Below are 18,568 nucleotides of genomic sequence, written 5' to 3'. Positions count from 1 at the left end.
GTTTGGGTGGGGGTTGGTGTGATGACGCAGTGAACGTGAGAGGAGGTGCATGGAATGAAGGGTGGGAATGCAGTTGATGTGTTGGGAGGCGTAAGGGCATGGGAGGTTCTTGATATCGGTGGTTGGGTACTTGGATTTCTAGAAGAGGAAGGAAGTGGCGCTGATTGGTTATGCTCTTTGCGGAAAGCTACGAACTGGGCTTTTACATCCTCGAACTTCTCTTGAAGTTTGAGGTAAACAGTATATGGAGTTGAGGCTGGTATGCTTGGGTCTGCCGAAACAGAAAAACCTACGGATGAAGAGGCAGTTGTAGGATTATTCTTGACCGAGTCTTTTGCCATGGCTCGAGAAACTGATCGAATTACTACACGAAGGATCGGAGATTTAAGATTTCCAATGGTGTCCTCCTATCAACATAACTTATTTAGCAACTCCCTTCTTTATTAATTTTTTTTTGAAAATTTTGACTTTTTTGAAACCGATCATGTTACTACACACACACACTCTCTCTCTCTCTCTCTTCGAATTTTTTATTATTTTTTGAAATTTTTTACTTTTATTTTTAATTTTATTTTTATTCTTTGATATTTCCCTTATCTTTTTTTATTTTTTTCTCTTTTCTTTCCTTTTATCTCTTTTTTATTCTCATTTTTTTATTTTCTTCTTGTTGTTGTTTCTTTTTCTTTTATTATTTTATTATTTTGGATTTTCTTTATTTATGATTTTTCACTATTTAATTATTAGTTATTAATTTTTTTTGTTTTTGGACTTTTAATTCTTGATTAACTTGAACTGATTTTTTTACTTTTCGACTTATTTATTTTATTATTATTTTATTATTTATTATTTTTTTATTTTTCATGGATTTTTGGTTAATCTCTTTTTTTTCACTTTTGCTATAATTAATTTTCCAAAGTAATATAGTAAATCTTTTTCTACTAAAATGATTTGGTTTCTCTTTCCTCACCTTTTTTTTTCTTTTTTTACTTTATTTTCAATAACTTTCTTTTTGGATTTTTAGATTTTTAGATTTTTTTATTTGTTATGAATTCACACTAAAGTGTTTTTTTGAATTTTTGAATTTTGATTTTTTTTATAGTTGCTATGATTAATCTTTATTAATTATCCAAAAGAAATGCACAGAATTCTTCTCACTTAAATGATTTTGTTATTATTATTATTATTATTATTATTATTATTATTATTATTATTATTATTATTATTATTATTATTATTATTATTTCTTCTTTTTTTTAGTTTTTACCACTTTTCTTCCTTTTTTTTTTTTGTTTTGGTTGTATTTCTGTTTTTGCTGATTTTTAAATTCTTTATTTTGTTATTTATTATCTTGATTTTTCATATATTTGCATTTTCAATTTTTTTTTTGTTTTTAATTGTTTGTTTGTGTTGTTTTTTTTAACACTTTATTTTTGGATTTCAAGAAATTTGTTATTTCACCCATTTTTATTATTATTCTTTTATGTTTCTCTTTTTTTTTACTTTTTTCTCTAGCTCCTTTTTTTTAACAATTTACCCTTTAAATTTTCTCTCTCTTCTTTTTTTTTCTTTTTTACAGCAACGTGGACATTTCCAAAACTCTCCTTGATGTCCGAAGAACATTTTCCATCTTTGTTATTTCTGAGGAGGGAGGTGCTTCCTTCAACTTCTTGTTGAGCTGACATGGCTACGACAACACCTTCGCTCTGCTGATGCCTACAAACCATTTTCAAAGCTGGAGGTTACGACAAACCATTTTCAATGTCAGGTAAACTCAACACCGTTCAATGAGCAACAGGGGATGATCAATAAAACACCTCTTTTGAAACTGAAGATTTCTTTCGAACAATTATCGCACCTGCCTTCTCAATAAGAATCACTAATTTTATGTCTTCTTTTTCACCCGATTCTCATAACTTGTTTTTGTAGTTACACCTTCAATCAATAGCTTTGGTACACTCTTGCCAATCCAATGAACTGTTGAGCTAGGCTAGGACACCTGGGTAAGGATGTTGAGCAGCGGCTAAGACAAATGGCTGTGGTTTATGTATGTGGAACTACAAACCGAAGACATATGAACCCAGAAGGATCAAAGTATAGGGGCAGATCAACTGAATAGGCTAATGGGCCACAAATTGGTTGTCTCGCAGGTGATTAAGAATTATAGGTCATTGTAGAGTAAACTCCTGCTATAACAAATAAAATTAGTGGTTTTACCATCAATAAGAGCCCCCTTACTGTCACAAAACTTCAACACTGGAGGTTCAAATTTCGGCAATTCACAGGGCCATTATCAACACATTCATCTAGAACTTTTTGGAATTTGTAAACAACGCCAAGCCTCAAAAGTGACATTACAACCTCAGCTGATCCATCATCGATCAAAGTAGGTATCCTCATCATTTTGTTCAAAAGATCCCTGTACCTCTTCATCATCATGTTTAAAGGTGTTGCTCAAGAGATCCATGAACGGCCATGCACAGGCCCGGTGGTGAACATTTTCAACATTATCACGCCCTGTAGAATGGTCACTTGCCGATCACCCAGTCATCATTTTCCTATAGGTATGCCTGGATGTAGTTGTTGTTGTGTCTTAGTTCAACAAGCTTGTTAGAAATTCAGGTAAAGCTGGTTGACCACAATCTGAGGAAAGAACAGAACGTTTATCAGCCTGAAGAAACTTGCCAACTAAATTACAAACTTGGAAGGGATGATCAACACTCGTATTGTTCCTGCTCTCCAAGCATGACAAAATGATACTCTCTACAAAGATGTTGCAGCAAGTTATTAAATGGATACTCAAAATACAAAACAGAGATTTAGGACTCTCTGGATGGTGCCAGAGCTGATCAATTCCATTCAGCAGCTTCACTACCAATCCTCAATAATACTACAATGAACTCCTCAATCTTTAGATGGTGCTTCCTAAGAGGAGGCCCAAGTCCTCTATGTTGTAAGCACAATTCCCTCATCATTAGAAACATTCAGAAGTATAAGCGAGTCCCCAAATTTTGGCAGCATAGCACTAATAACTCAGGATTAACATGGATGGATGGTTCAGACAAATGTTGACTTCGAAGAGGATTAAATAAAGGAGAAATAGTTGCTCTTTTGGGATCCAACAAAGAAATACAGACAAACATGGAGTGCACAAATGCAAGTCTCAACTCTGAAACTTCAAGTACATGACTAAGCATTCTTGCAACAAAGTTTGGCTTAAAAGTTTAGTGGCCAGAGCTGATGGAGCACCTCAAGTGATAACATAGAGAGTTTCTGCTGCATTAGTGAACTTCAGGAAAAACTAGATGGGCTCAATTTATCGGTGATCACTTCTAGAAAATTGCTATCAGCTAACCACTGCATTCCATCCACAAAATTGGGATACATGTGATCATCAGCACTGACAAGTTCAACCAAAACCTCCATAATTGACATGATCCCTATCAAAATAACCAGCTGATGGAAAACATCCTAATGAACTTGACTGTAATTTAAAATCGGGGCTGTCTTCCGTAGCATCAGGCACACAACAACCTTACTGAAGTACCCAGCCAGCAAGGTGTTATAAGGGCAGTTTGATTCCAAGGAGGAAAGAAAATACATCAGCTCCTCTTCATCAATTAATGTGTTAAGGACGGCCTCAACTTCAGACATAAATATCTCACAGGCAATGAAGGAAAACTTGAAAGCATGTTTCCTTCCAGCATCCTCTGGATCCTTGGAGGCACCAACATCAGCACATGCCACATAAATATTTGAAGGGATTAAGGATTTGCCTATTAGGATGGGTAATCTGGGTCACTAAACAATTTGCTTCAACCTGGGTCATCCTCGTTGCAGTGTCTTGTTCCTCTAAATTATCAACTTCCTCTTAACTCCAAACAACATAATTTGCACCATGAATGTTAAGACTAGGGGCTGCTTATCTGCCTGAAACTTGGACAGTTGAAGACGGGGAAAGACTATCACCTGGAATCCTTCTTTGACAAAGTTCACTGGCCCAAGAGGCATTTGGTAAAACACCAAACACTGCTTTCCAACAATTCCTAGAATCAAAGCTTTCCCTATCACAGAGATAACTCCAAATCAGCTGTTAACATCCAAATTCAGAGGTTCTAACTCGTCAAATTCCATAAATTTCCAAGAATACAGTCGTTGGGAGTATCGAATCTTGTAGCCTTTCAAAACCCCTCACCTTCAAGATTTGAGGGAAAACATCTCACAACTCCACTCGGCCTAAGCAGAACATAACTAACAATAAGAACCAGCCTTGTTCATCTTAAGGGACCCAGAATTTGCAGAAATTTGCAAAGCTTCATCTTAGTCCCATGCATTTAAATCAAGCCTTATTTCTCTCTCTTTCTCAAAATTCTTCTCTTTTTCCTTTTTCCTCTCTTTCTTCCTTTTTTTTTGTTTTAATTTATTTGATTTTCCTTTTCTAGTTTGTTCTAATTCATTTGAATTTTCTTCTCTTTTTTTTATCAAATCAAGACCCCCTTTTTGTATTTTTTCCTTTTTTTTAGTTTTTTAGTTATATATGTTTTTTATTTTTTAATGAATTTTAATTCTTCATAATTTTGATTATTTTTATATTTTTCTACTTTTCTACTTTTTCTTTTTTTTTAAAACAAAAGTCTTTATAATTTCTCCTTTTTTTATTTATTTTTTGACTTTCAATTTTTTTTGGAGTTTTGATTAATATATTTTTTTGCTTTGACTTTTATTTTTCCTCTCTTTTTTATTTTATTTTTTTTATGATTCATGATTATATATTGTTTTGTTTTTTTACTTTTATTTGATTTTTAATTTTTTTGGATTTTTATTATTTTTAATTATTTTATTTTCTTTGATATTCTTCTATGTGTATTTATGCCTAAACTTCCTATCCTTTTTATTTTTTAATTTTTTTCTTTTTATTTTTCTTTTCCTTCTTTTATGCTTTTTTTTTATTTTATCATTTTTTTAGTTTTTTTATCTACATATTATCTATTGTTGAATTTCTATTTTAGTTTTATTGGACCTTGACATTTCATCTATTTTTTGTTTTATTTTACATTTTTTATATTTTTTATTTGATGTGGTCTCCCACACGGGGTATACAAGCAAAACAAGTTAGGTGGCTAACATCTTAACTATCTAGGCTGACACATGTTTACTATGTGGAATGTGATGCATGCGGGGAGGGTTTGACACCTAGACTCAAGGCTCCAACAACGTTGTCAGTCTTCAAACCTCCACCCATCGGACAAATGGGCTTCTTTGGTTGGTGAACAATTTGGGCATTCGATGCGACTATTAGGACCAAAGCCCCAACGACCTACCACCTAGGACCCATCACATGGGATGCTAAAACTAATGCAAAATGGTGTGTGCAGAGTGTAAGTGAACAGATAAGCAATAACAGTAAACAACTATCTAATCATCAGAAAATGAGCAGGTTTTACTAAAATAAAAGGAAATAACACATAAGCAGGCATATATACAAAAATAGAAATCAAACCCAAAAATGCCCCCATGTGGGCCCCACCTATGGTCTGAGAATTCCCCAATGGAGTCATCAGTCTGTGAGCATCAGAAAAACTAGGCTCACTTACCACTTGGGCTGGAAATGGAGCTGCCACCCATCAAATATGAAATTGGAGGTGATGGGACCTCAAAAATCAACATCAAAAAATGCGTTTGGTTTAATAGTGACTCTAAAGCCCAAGCACTAGCTACACCAGTCGGGATAAGTCTAGGATGGAAGAGGAAAGGGGTTAAGCACCCCTCTCCCAGGTCCAATAGGTGGGGCCCACATGGTATAACAACAAGCACAAATAAACAATTATTCAATTGATAAAAAGCATAATAAGCAACACAAATGAGAAGCGAAGCATCAAAAGAGAAACCTCCTTAAATATATTTTTTGCTTTCTTTGCATCTTTCATATTTTAATATTTTTTTAATATTTTCTTTTTATTTATTTTTCACTTTTTATTATTATATTTTTTAGAGCTTATTTCCCCTTTTGCAAATATATTCTACTTACCAAACTGAAAAACTAGATCTGTTAACTAAACCTACGGTTATAGTTTTTTGTTCTTCTGTTTACTCTTTTCTCTTTTATTATTATTTTTTATTTTATTTTTTAATTTCATGTTATTACCAACCAACCTAATCCCTCTTCACACTTCTAAACTACAAAAACAGCATATTGGTGTTTGTTCATTTTAAGTATACCCTATTTTCACCGACCTGATCCCTCTTCACTCTTCTAATCTACAAAAGATCGAATACCCTCTACCCTCTCCTCTTTTATCTTATGGTATTATAGGAAGACACCCCTATCTCATCCTCCTATTCGACTCCAATTAAGATAAATAGATAAATAGAGAGGAAAGAAAAAAAAAAAAAAAAGCAGATAGACTGATTAATCCACTATCATCACACCACAGTTCCACCATGAAAGAAATTATCAGAAAAATAAATCAATGATAAAAAATAGCAATAAATCAAAAAACGAAAAAAAAAAACCATAACTAGAACTGAGACATACGGGAGCTGGTTCAACGGAGCCGATTACCAGCTCTGCCGAACCTCACTCCTCCCAACTTGCAATCGGTTCAAATATCAGACAAAGACAATGACGAAAAAAAGAACTAAAAGAGAAACTACTGCGGGAGAGAATGACGAGATTTACTATATGTCGTCCTGGAATCAATCGCTGCTGCGAGGGAATCTCAACTCGTTTCGGTGGATTTGCTTTCAGACGGTAACAGAAAACGCTGATTGCGATCAGGAGAACGATGTGAAGATGATGCCTCCGGTGATTCACGTTTAAGCTTACCATTGCTGCTACCGCAGGCTCTGCTCCGCCAGCGGTGAGGATGAAGCTAAGGGGAGGGGGCTAACTGGTGACCGGATGAAAGAAAAGCGATGTGGGATGAAGGGGCTAACTGGTGACCAAACGGTAGGGTTTCCAGTGGATTTGAGTGGGAATGAAAGGGAGAAAATCGCCAGTGAACAGCAGCTCACTGGCGAGAGAGAAGATAGTGAGGGAAGTGGAGAACATAGGAGAAGGATCGGAAAATAAGAGGGCGGAAGGAATCAGATGAAAACGAATCCGGGTTCGAAGGTTGAAGATGATGAACAGTCCTCTCTTCCCCTTTCTCCGGCTTAGTGTGACGGTGTTACACTGGCTTAGCCTGTAAGATTTTTGGGAGAACTGATGTCATCTTCGGGCACACCACCAGGAGCTTAACGTACTCTTTGAGAAGGGGAGGTAGGTAGTCGAGTGAGCTCATAAGCGTGTAAAGGTTAAGCACGAGATCCCCTCGACACTGTACTGTATGCTTGTGCTTACCACTGATTAATGCAATACAAGTTGCATTTTGTCTAATTTGTGTGCACTCCTGTTTCCTTTTGTGTTGTTGCTTGCATTTGTAGGCTTTCTCGACCCCAATCGAGCGCTGCACGGGGCCCCGTCGACTAGTCCTGTGACATTAGGGCAAAAATGAAGGAGTCAGTCTCTTTTAAATGGCACCAGGGGGTGTTTTTGTAATTTTATAAAAAATGAGGGTAATTTTGTAATTTAAGAAAAGGTTGGTCAAACCGGCTCTAAGGGAGGTTAAACTGGGATTTGGGATGGATGGCTGAGATTTTAGGTCAGAAATTGAAGGGTTGAGATTAGTCTGCCCACAAATAGGGTTTCGATGCGTGAGGGCTAGTGGATTGGTCGAAACAGAATCTTTTTGGATGAAGAGGCAAACGGGGGTAGTTTTGAATGAAATTTCATGGGGTGGGGTTTTTGGACATTCTGCGTCGACTGGTGGGGTCAGAAATGCCTGGCTGGACCCTGATTGGGCAGATCTGGAAAGAGTTTGATTCAGTTAATCTGAGGGCTCGAGATGGAATCTTTATGTAATGAATGGGAAAATAAATGCAATTTTGGGTGAAATTTCTCTGGGTGGGGTTTCTAGGTAGTCTGAGATTATTGGTAAAATCAGATTGAGCTAATTGGGCCCGGATCGAGCAGATGTGGAATCCGGTCAATTTGGAGCCTCGAAATGGAATCTGTGTGATCAAGGGTAAATGAAGGTATTTTGGGATGGAATTTCATATGTAGGGGTCTTTTGGTATTTGGGGTGATTAGAAAAGTTTGATTGGTTTAGAAGCGTTTGGATCAAGTGGATATGGGTTGCGATGCGAGAAAGGTCGAAATGGAATCTTTATTTGGCGGATGGGTTAACGAAGGAATATTGAGTTCAAATTTCATGGGTAGGTGTTTTGGAATGTTCAGGGCTTGATGGTTGTGTCTGATCTAATGGTTGAGGTGTAAGTGAGGGTCGATCGGGAACCATCGGATAGGTATTGGGTAGGTTTAACGGTGGATCTGAGGGCTCTCGGGGTGAAATTTGGGTTTTCTGGGTTTGGGGGAATTTTTGGAGAGGTCAGAATGGTATGATCAGGTGTTTGAGGTGGATTGGAGGCTCAGGTGGTAGACCGAGCAAAAATCAGGTATTGACAATATCAAATCCTGCATAACTAGTAGGACTTCCGGGTGCCTATAATACCTTGGCAGAACTTTATGCATGCTCACCAAACCTTGGTTGATCTTACAGGTCCCAATCAAAGCCTATAATGGTGCTTAAACTTTGAACACCTCCTATTTCACAAATGTTATTACAATGAAGCACATAACTTGTAAGTGCCTCTCAAATATACAAATCAAATACAACTCAAACTATTCAAATGTAAGTGATTGCTCAATACATATACTCAAGTTAGTGAAGAGTTTTATAGTAGCTCTATGAGAAACAAATAAACCTATGAGAAACAGATAAGCCTTTTGGCTACTCAGCTTTTCTTATAACTTAAACTAGTAGATTACAAAAATCTCTTCAGAAAAAATACAATTCTTGTAAAAACTTATTCTCAAAGCTATACAATATATACAATGTAAGCTCTTATATGGCGGCAAAGCTAGGAATTTTCTTTTGGGGGGGCTAAGTTGAACAAGAAAATGAGATAGGTAGAGTTTGGAGAGATCCCTAACATTGAAGTTTTTTTTTTTTTTTTTCGGGGGGCAAGGATACACTTAATTATGCTTTTGACCTTGCCTCCACCTATATAAGTAATGGTTTTAACAAGTTTTAGGGGAGGGGGAAGGACCCCCTACCAATATACTTGGCTCCACCCCTACTCTTATGGGTTTTGATAAAAAAACTTCTTATTATAGAGATAAGAGCAAGTGACCGTTTTCTAACCATTAGAAAGACTTGAATCCCTAATAGGAATTGTTTTAAACTTGTTCTTAATAAGATAGAAGGTTTATGAAATAAGGAACTAGCTGTTATGCCTTGTAGTGATCAAATTGTTATTAGAGTAGCCAACTCGGATAAGTTGGTAGATAACTACCAAACATGGGAAGGAATCTTTTTTCTCCTTCTATCTACTACTTTCTCCTGATAGTTGACAAGTTTGATATACCATCCCTCAACTTTGAAACTATAGCAAACTGAATAGTCAACTATTGAATAGTGTCAAGGCATTTGCATGCCTTGTCTATCAATAGTAGTTGACAACTAGTTGACATTTCTCTATACTATTAATGGTAGTTAACTATATCAAACTAGGTAGTTGACTAATGAAAGTTCCAACATTTAAAAACCTTGGAAATTTCAGTTTAAAGGTTTAGAAATCCTTCCCTTTGATTTAATTAGGTGACTTTCAACATTTTAATTCTTGTTTTAAGTCTAGGAAAGTCCATGGCCCAAACCTATTCTAACTATTTGTCTCTAAGATTGGTTCAGTTGAGTTTAGTTTTGTTAAGCTCAATGTGTTGTGCGTCTCAAGCAAACGATTACATCAAAATCCTAACAGTAATATGGCACTTAAACTTATGGAATGCTTTGTTCCTACTTGATGAGTTGTTGTAGCATATCTTCAAAGGTTGCTCCTTTCCTTCTTGTTCTTCGTAGTTCTTTGCCTTCCTCGAAGTGTCTTTCTTCTTGTGGAGAGATGATTATAATGTAATTTAGCTAATCTCAAGAAAACCTTCCATCTTCATTATCATGATGTATTTGACAAGTAATGAATGACTCAAAGAGTCTTGCTTGGATTAACTGCACTCTTAGCACTACATTAGTACTCTCAATGAGTTAGTTATCATCAAAACACATTGGGTCAACATTATCCCCATTTTCTATATTGGAAAATCTCTTCCTTGGTCATACATATGTTGAGAAATCTCTTGCATTTGAGTAGTTTGTACTATATTTATATTACCTACCTTTTTGAGACACATTTGTGAGATTCAAGATTCATTATAATATCATTTGATAATAGGTGTATGGTATTGGATAGACACCCATAAGTTCTACCAAATTAGGTTGGGTAGACACCCATAAGTTTTATCAAGTTAGGTTGGAAAAGCACCCATGTAAGGTCTTGGCTCTAAAATTGAGGAGGAAATGGAAATGAGAAGAATAAGGAATTAGGCTTCAGTTAAGTGAGGAGAATGATCCATATGTACACGGATGAAGAATTCTAGAATATTCTTAAGGTAGTTAGCTTGTGTCAGATCACAAAGTGGGGACCAGTAATCAGTCCACTCATATCGTAATTGTCTTCCCCTCTATGATCCTACTATGAGTTGCGTTTAGGGCACTCCTATATGGTGTCTTTGTCATTGCAACTTTTAATTTTATTCTACGGTTTAATACTTTACACATGTATTATGACTTGGAGCTTTCCTATGTCTAGTGATTGAGGGCCACGATTTACAATATATGAGGGGGCTGATCACGGTTTATCCTAGAGTAAATTATCGAAATAGTGTATCAATGGTTATCTTGTGATACCATAACCGCAATATACAAGTCTTTCTCCTTACATTCTCCTCACTCAATAATAGGTTTGCTCATTATTGGGCAATAGGGCAATAAATTGGATTTGGTACTATTGTTTTAACACAAATGCATTAGCCCCCAAAATTCTTAAGAATGTTAAGAAAGAAATGAACCTATAGAATTTTGAGGAATTTTAAAAATGAATTGGCCCCCAAATTTCTGAGGAATTTTAAGAAATAAATTAGCTCCTTGAATTCCAATGAATTTTAGAAAGAAATTAGCTTCCAGAAATTTGAGGAATTATAAGAAAGAAATTAGTCCCTAGAATTCTAAGGAATTTTTAAGAAAGAAATTAGCCCCCAAAATTTTTAGGAATTTTAGAAAAAAAATTAGCCTCCAAAATTCTAAGGAATTCTAAGAAAGAAATTAACTCCCAAAATTCCAAGGAATAATAAGAAATAAATTAGCTCCCAAAATTCTAAGTAATTGTTAAAAATAAATTAGCTCTAAAGAATTGTAAAAAAGAAATTAACCCCCAAAATTCAATAAATTTTAGAAATAAATTAGCCCCAAGAATTTTGGTTAATTCTGCAGACATGTATGTACAATCCTTGGAATTATAGGGATCCTTGTGGGTGTGTGCCAACCCCCTGGATTATGGGGAGTCCTACGGGCATCTATCTTATTTTATGGCAAAAATATTGAAGTGTAATGGTGGGGGTTAAGCATACAAACTGTCAATCCGGACCTAGTGGGCAAAATTGTCTCCCTAGCTACATCTGTACCACACTATTGAGATCATTGGTCATCTATAAATACCTCACTTTGTTTGATTTTCTCCCTTTTATGCTCTCATCTTGCTCTGGTTCACTACGAACATTGTTCGTCTTCACCTTGAATATGTCTTTCTTCTTTTTGCTTTCTTGCTTATGTTGTTACTCTCTATTGTTTTTCTATTTGTCAATATGGTTTCTAAATAGACCATTGTCATTCACTTCACCCTTGACCCTATCACCAATGTTGTTAAGGGTGGTTTTTGTGTTTGTTCATGGCACTAGGGTTTTTTTGTAATTAGTCTTTTTTTGAGGGACTACTATGTAATTATTGTTATTGTTAATATATTAGGGTGAAGTGGGTGCAACCACTAACCCAATTTGACTTTTTTTTATTTTTACCTCTTCTTCTTCTTCTTCCTTCCTTCCTCTCCTGTCTCTTGATTATTTCATGACTGATTACATGATATCAGAGCAATAATCTGTCATAGAATAATCAAAAAGCACACAGGTAGCCCCCTGCTTTGATCGACACCTTTAAAGACTAGTCCTTTTTTGTTACTTGATTGTAGGACCAAGTTGTTTCTCTATTCATGGGTTGATGCTCATGTAGCTGAAACATGTAAAAGAGCTACAAAAGATACAAAGTGTTTTCCTTGCCCAGTTTTGGGTTGGGTTGTATTTAAGGAGTGGTTGATGGTTGGTATGCCCAAGAAAGGTACTGGTTTTTGTCTAGAAGGTGTTTTTTCTGGTTGAATGAAGGTTTTGTTAGTGATCAACTTGAAGTATTTTTGTTGGCCAAGTAAAATTGAAGTGTTGTTTTGGACACCATCAATCATGTATGCGTAGTTACAATTCTAGGTGGCAATGTGTATCTAGTTTGAGTGTGGCAATCTCTCAATTAAGTGTTATACAATTTGTGTTTTTTACACTTGTTTCTCATTTCTTTCTGTAGTTATCTTGGAATATTGTAGTTGTGAGACTTTGTGTCTCTAGACAACCAAAAAAGGGCCTTTCCAGGTTGAAACTTGCCATCCATTATGTCTTCATCCATGTCCTTGGAGAGTTTTATACTTCAAACTCCTCTGGAGGACTAGTAACTTCTGATAGTGAGATAAATGGTGTTGGGTTTCCTGTATCAATTGTTCTTCTTGATGGCCTTAATTACTTGGAATGGTCCAAGAGTGTGAAGATGTTTGTTGGAGCCAGGGGAAATTAGGGTACCTTACTGGAAAGATTAAGAGACATACTAGTGAAGGGGTTGAGTATGAGAAGTGTGAGCAAGAAAACTATCTAATTATGTCATGGCTTAGTTCTTCTATTTAGTCTACACTTAGAAAAAATTTTATATGGTCTGAAACAACCAAGGAAATTTGGGACCAAGCAAATTCCACATCTTTAGAACATCGTCACTTTGCTCATATTTACTAGCTCCAAGTGGAGTCAACTAGACTGAAACAAGGAGAGAAACATCTTGCCACCTATTTTCCTGCCCTTACTTCCATGTGGAAGGAACTGAACCATTATAAGTCTATATAGATTGGAAGAGTGAAGAGGATGTGTTTGCATGTAGAAAATTGCTATCTCAAAGAGGGTATTTGCCTTCTTAGCTGGTCAGAATTCTGTTTATGAGCCTATTCGGGTTTAGATTCTAGGTTGTAAGGAACATCCAGGCCTTGAGGAAGTTTTTGCTTTGGTGCAGTCCGAAGAAACTAGGAGGGCTTCCATGGTTTCTCCTGATGAGGAGGAAGTGACCTTACTATCCAAGAGTGACAGCAAGAAAAGTGAATTTCAAAAGAAGGGAGGAGGTTATAAAGGTAGGTTTTGGTGTTCTCATTGTAAAAAATCTGGACACATGAAGGAACTCTATTGGGATTTAGTTGGTAAACCTAAGAAATCTCAGGGGAAGAATTACAAAGGACCTAATGCTGCCAATATTGCTTCTTTCACCACTTGCCAAGATCAGTTGTCTAGTCACAATAATTCTATTCCAACTCATCCTTTAGTTTCTACTCCCAAGGTTTTCTAGGTCTGTTGTGTGATCAATTTGAACAATTTGGGAGTGTTCTCAGACAATTGGAGGAATCTTCTATTACACCCTCAACCTCATATGCAACAAGTTCAGGTAATCAAGACAATGCCTTCCATGTTTCCTCAATTCTCTCTCAGTCTCCCTGGATCATTGATCCAAGTCACAAACCATATGACTAGTAAGTCTTACCCTTTTCTCTTCTTATTGTTTTCTGTCTGGAAAGGATAAAGTTAAACTTGCTAATGGCTCTTATTCTTCCATTGTTGGACAGGGAGTTATCTCTCTTCCAGTTGGCCTAAACTTGTCTAATATTTTTCATTTTCCAAAGATGCCTATTAATTTATTATCTATTAGTTGCATTACTAAGTCTTTAAATTGTTCTGTAACCTTTTTTTTCTAACTCTTGTGTGCTCCAAGATTTGACCTCAAGGAGAATGATTGATAGGGTCACATGACAGATGGACTCTACATTTTGGATTTAGTGGCTTCTAATTCTTCGCAATACACTAGTTTATTGAGTCAGTCTAATTTGCATAAGGGTCAATGTAATAAAGACCAAATTTACCTCCGGCATTGTTAGTTGGGTCATTTGTCCTTTGCATCTTTGAAGTCGTTACTTCTAGACTTGTTCAAATCAGTGTTTGTTGCTAAATTGGAATGTTCTACTAGTTAATTAAGTAAAAATTATAGAAGTTCATACCCTCCTATCAATAAAAGAGCTGATTTTCCCTTCGATATTGTGCACTCAGATGTATGGGGCCCTTGCTTGACTATCGTTGAAGGTGGTTATCAGTATTTTATCAGTTTTATCAATGGTTACTCACACTACACATGGGTATATTTGCTACAACCTCGTGATGAAGTTCTTGAAACTATAAAGATTTTTCATCATATGGTGTATACTCAAATTTAGGTTGATACTCAAACTATTAACTTAGATAATGCCAAAGAATATTTTACAAGATGATGGCTCGTGATTTGCTAAGAGAAAGAATATACATTTATTGGAAGTGGCTCATGATTTGCTTCTCCAAATGAATGTCCCAAAATGTTTTTGGGGAGATGCAGTTCTCATGGCAACCTGCTTGATTAATTGCATGCCCTCGAGACTGTTGAACTCTCAGCCCCCTCATCAACTATTTTTCCCTTCATCGCCTTTGCTTTCCATCCCTCTCTGAGTGTATGGTTGTCAATGTTTCATCCAGAATCTTTCTCCCTCGTCAAGAAAGTTGGATCCTCGTGCCATTCCTTGTGTGTTTCTAGGTTACCCTTCTACCCACAAGGGGTATAAGTGTTTTGACCCTGTGTCTCACAAAATTTACATCTCCATGTATGTTTCATTTTTCGAGTCACATCCTTTCTTTACTGTCTTACCTCAGGGGTAGTGTAGTGGTAAGCAGAGCCACATTCTTTCCTTTCCATCTCCTATCACCTCTTCTCAGCCCCAATCTCAACCATCTCAGCAATCGTCCTTTCCACCTCCTCTTCTGCCGTGTCTACCTCTTTGTTATACTTCTCTCATTATAATTGGCAACATCACAAAGGTCTGTTGTTAGATCAACCACTATATACAAACATGGCTCCAACTGAAGTGCAACAACTATCGTTAGACTCTCATAAGGCAAATCTTCATGCCAGTCACCCTTTAAGTACTTCTAAACTGTCTTCCTATAATATTCATCTTCCCATTGATCTTTGTAAGGGTGTGTGGGAATGTACCAAGCACCCTATTGTTCATTTTTCTTCCATTGCTCATTTGCCTCCTAAGTATTGTGCCTTTATTTTTGCTATTTGATGAAGGGTGATTTGGCCTAACCTCATAAACGGGTGGCACGTGTACGTGACTCGACACGAATGACAACTCGACATGAGCAAATCAACACGTGGACGTGACTCAACACAGATGATAGCTCAGCAAGTATCAGTTCGCCTCACAATGAGCTCGGGTACGATAATGTCCCAAGATGAAGGCACTTCGGGTTAAGTCCTTCCCAGTTCACGAACTAAAACAACCAAGTTCATGGCAGTCTAGACCCAAGCAAGTGAGATACCTCGGAGACGACTCACCCCAGGTGAGAATCACCTCGGCATACCACCAACAGCTCGACACAAGTAGCTGACCACAAGGTAGCTCGCTACAGGGTTCGTTATCAAGTAGCCTTAAGTCCCGCGAGAAGCTTCCTATCTGACACCAGTACCTGTCAATCCCGAAAGTTGCACCCATGTCCCTTGTTTGGCGGCGCAATGTCTGCCAACTCTGAGAACCGCACTCATTGTCTCTCACCTGGCGGCATCGTGCCTGCCAACCCTGGAGGTTGTCCCCTGCCTGGCGGGACCGTACCCTACAACAGTCACATGAGCCCACCTACTCCCCAGTTCTGACAAACGATGGCCAATCACTCTGAATCGTTATCTGACAGCAGATCTCACAGCAGAGATTTGGGAGCAGCCCCTCCGAACCTGCTAGAGTGTTAGTATATAAAGACTTCAACCCCACAGGGGTCAAGGTATCGCATATTCACCACTTTCTAGCTTTCTCTTAATCTTGCAAACTTATTCTCTTCCAGCTCGCCACTCAGTACCAACTTGATTCTCACCAGGCCAAGACCCGGCCTGATAGCACTGAAGCAAACAGCACCAACGCAGAGTCCACCAAGAAGCAACGAAGGTGGCATCCCAAGGTTCGCCACGCGATAATTCCTGAACAGCTCGCGGAGCCTAGTCAACCCGAGCAACCCAAAGGTAAGACTGGAGCGAGCCCGGGGGTCGCGAGGACCACTCCTCTTCTCTCGGTGTCACCTCCCCTCTCTCCAGATCTCCTAGCAGCTCCCATGCCAAAAGACTTCAAGGTGCCTCCCCTAGACAAGTATGACAGGTCGTTTGACCCGAGTGACCACGTAGACTCCTTCCAGTCCCAGATGCACCTTGTTGGGGCCAATGAAGCCTGCATGTGCATTGTCTTCTCCACAACCTTCAGAGGAGTGGCGCACACGTGGTATAGAAACCTCCCCATCCAAAGCAATCCAGAGATGGGCACAGTTCGTACGAGCATTCACCTCGCACTTCGTTGCCAGCAAAAAATGCCCGAGGTCACAGGAAAGCCTTCTCGGCATAGTCCAGAAAGAGGGAGAGTCCATCCGAAACTACATCAAGCGCTTTAATGACACCTGCCTTTTGATCCCGAACTTGGACCCTGTGGTAAGACTCATCGCAGCAAAGAGAGGAGTCACTCACCGGGAGTTCAAGTGGCACGTGGCGATGAACAAGCCCAAGGATATCACTATCTTCCTCAAGCTAGCTCACCAATTCATCGAGACTAAAGAGGAAATGAACCAAAAGGCCGGAGCTCCAGTAGAGAAGAGGAGGAGAGACGATGACAAGACGCACCACGGAAGCGGTAAGAGGAAGAAGAGCAAGTCCCCGACCAGGGGAGACAGCCAGTCGGGATGGCACCCCCGAGCTCCTCCAGTGGAAAGGGCGAGCTACACCCACCTCAACGCGAGGCGAGGGGAAATTTTGATGTCGATTAAAGATGCTCCGTTTGTAAGGTGGCCACCCCGGATGAAGGGGGACCCCGCCACTAGAAATAAGAATTTGTATTGTCATTTCCATAGAGATCATGGTCACAATACCGAGAACTATAAAAGCCTCTACGACGAGATTGAGGAAGTTATCCATCGTGGATACTTGAAAAACTTTGTACAAAAAAGTAATAAGAATTAGGCAAATCGATAAGGGGAGCAGAGGAGAGGTGCTCCCGAGTCCAGTAACAGGCAAAACGAGTAGAGACCACCACCCGAAGAAAGGCCTGTCCGCGGAGTGATCAACATGATCACCGACGGATCCATTGCTGCGGGCTGCACCTCAATAGCTAGTAAGACCTCGGTCCACGAACTGGAGCGCGAAGAGCAGAATCCGCCGAAGCGCCCACGACTTGCAGACCCCATATCATTTACCGAGGACGATGCGCGAGGAGTCCAGTATCCCCACGATGACACGCTGGTCATCAGGATGAAGATCGTCGACTTTGAAGTCAGACGCGTCTTGGTGGATTTTGGAAGCTCGGCCGACATCCTGTTCAGGAACAGCTTCGACAAGCTGCAGCTCAGGGAGAGTGACCTCCAGCCCACAATACCCCCTAGTGGGCTTCAGCGGAGAAGAAGTAAGGCCCCTCAGTCGGATCTCGTTGCCTGTGGAGATCAAAATGTGGCCCAACATTGCGAGGTTTGAGCATGCCTTCCTAGTGGTTGCGACGCCTTCCCCATATAATGCCATCATAGAACGGCCCATGACCCACGTGCTTCGCGCAGTGATATTGACCTACTACCTAACGATGAAGTTCACCATGGACTTCGGGACCGGAGTAGCCCGAGGTGACAAGCTCGAGTCTCGAAAGTGTTACGCCGCAGCCCTCAAAGGGAAGGTCAAGCTAGCAGAAAGTGTGGAGCTCAAACGGCTTGTAGAGTATCCTGAAGAGCAAGCTACACTGATCGAGGGAACGACTCTCATCCTGACTTCAGAAGATGACCCGATCAGGACACTCCAGATCGGGGGAACAGTTAGAGAACCTCTCTGAACTCAACTGGTAAGTTTCTTACTAAAAAATTTAGACGTATTTGCATGGTCCGCGGCAGAAATGCCCGACATAGACTCAAAGATAATAACTCACAAGTTAAACACTGATCCCCTAGTCAGAACGCTAGAGGATAGTCGACGAGGAGGTCGGGAAACTCACCCCAGAACGCTAAAGGATAGTCGACGAGGAGGTCAAGAAACTTCTTGTAGCCGACTTCATCAGAGAGGTCCATTACCCGAGCTGGGTGGCTAACCCCATTCTAGTAAAGAAGGCTAACGGTAAATGGCACATGTGTGTCGATTATACCGACCTGAATCGGGCCTGCCAAAAGGACTATTTTTCGCTCCCCAAGATTGACTGT

The 18,568-nt window shown here is 38.8% G+C and overlaps 1 pseudogene across 1 annotated transcript; it reads right to left on the bottom strand.

Moving 5' to 3' along the window:
- Positions 1 to 1,796: 1,796 nt before the first annotated feature.
- LOC148846042 (uncharacterized) lies at positions 1,797 to 17,906 on the bottom strand (annotated as a pseudogene). The gene is made up of 3 exons (XR_016102525.1): positions 17,588 to 17,906; positions 3,881 to 4,061; positions 1,797 to 3,790 (listed from the first exon to the last, which is right to left on the bottom strand). The product of XR_016102525.1 is annotated as an uncharacterized LOC148846042 (transcript).
- Positions 17,907 to 18,568: the final 662 nt, after the last annotated feature.

This window comes from Nelumbo lutea, chromosome 7 (assembly GCF_056320005.1).
Source record: "Nelumbo lutea isolate HS-2025 chromosome 7, American lotus-T2T, whole genome shotgun sequence".
Taxonomy (NCBI): Eukaryota; Viridiplantae; Streptophyta; class Magnoliopsida; order Proteales; family Nelumbonaceae; genus Nelumbo; species Nelumbo lutea.
The sequence above is the reverse complement of the archived record's forward strand: the minus strand, read 5'-3'. Positions and strand labels throughout refer to the sequence as shown.